At 63.5% G+C, this 480-nt stretch overlaps 1 protein-coding gene across 1 annotated transcript in view; it reads left to right on the top strand.

Moving 5' to 3' along the window:
* AGAP3 (ArfGAP with GTPase domain, ankyrin repeat and PH domain 3) overlaps nt 1-480 on the top strand; it is a gene marked incomplete at both ends in the record, with an annotated part of 24,013 nt that overhangs the window by 4,585 nt on the left and 18,948 nt on the right. The window lies entirely within an intron of this gene.

Below are 480 nucleotides of genomic sequence, written 5' to 3'. Positions count from 1 at the left end.
GTCCGGGGGCGTCCTGCCACAGTGGCCATGCTGCCACGGCCCAGAGCAGCGGGTGTTGGAGGCAGCAGCTGAGCCCAGTGCTGGTCTCTGCTCGTGTTCTGTCGGGAGCTGTGACATCCCAGAACTAGGGATGTGTGGGCTGGGAGAAGAGGGGAGGGGGATTTTCCTTCTGACTTGATCATGGCTTGGGAGGGGACGTGTTCCCCTGAGGAGCAGGGGCTGTGGGAATAGCTCACGTGGCTCTGACAGGGCTCTGTCTGTCTGGGGAAGGATGAGGGTCCTCACCACCCTCCATCTGGGCGGCTGCGCCCCAGTACCTGCTGCTTTCTGCTCAGCAGAGACCAGCGAATGCTCCCAGGCCTCTCACTGAGTACTGGCCTGGGTTTTGCCATCCCCTGGGCCCTCTCGGGAGCATCTCTGCTGGCGTGGGCTGCTGAGACCTCACAGGTGGTGGCCCCATGTGGAGGGGCACATGTGGGG

This window comes from Buceros rhinoceros, unplaced genomic scaffold, assembly GCF_000710305.1.
Source record: "Buceros rhinoceros silvestris isolate BGI_N320 unplaced genomic scaffold, ASM71030v1 scaffold24678, whole genome shotgun sequence".
Taxonomy (NCBI): domain Eukaryota; kingdom Metazoa; phylum Chordata; class Aves; order Bucerotiformes; family Bucerotidae; genus Buceros; species Buceros rhinoceros.
The sequence above is the reverse complement of the archived record's forward strand: the minus strand, read 5'-3'. Positions and strand labels throughout refer to the sequence as shown.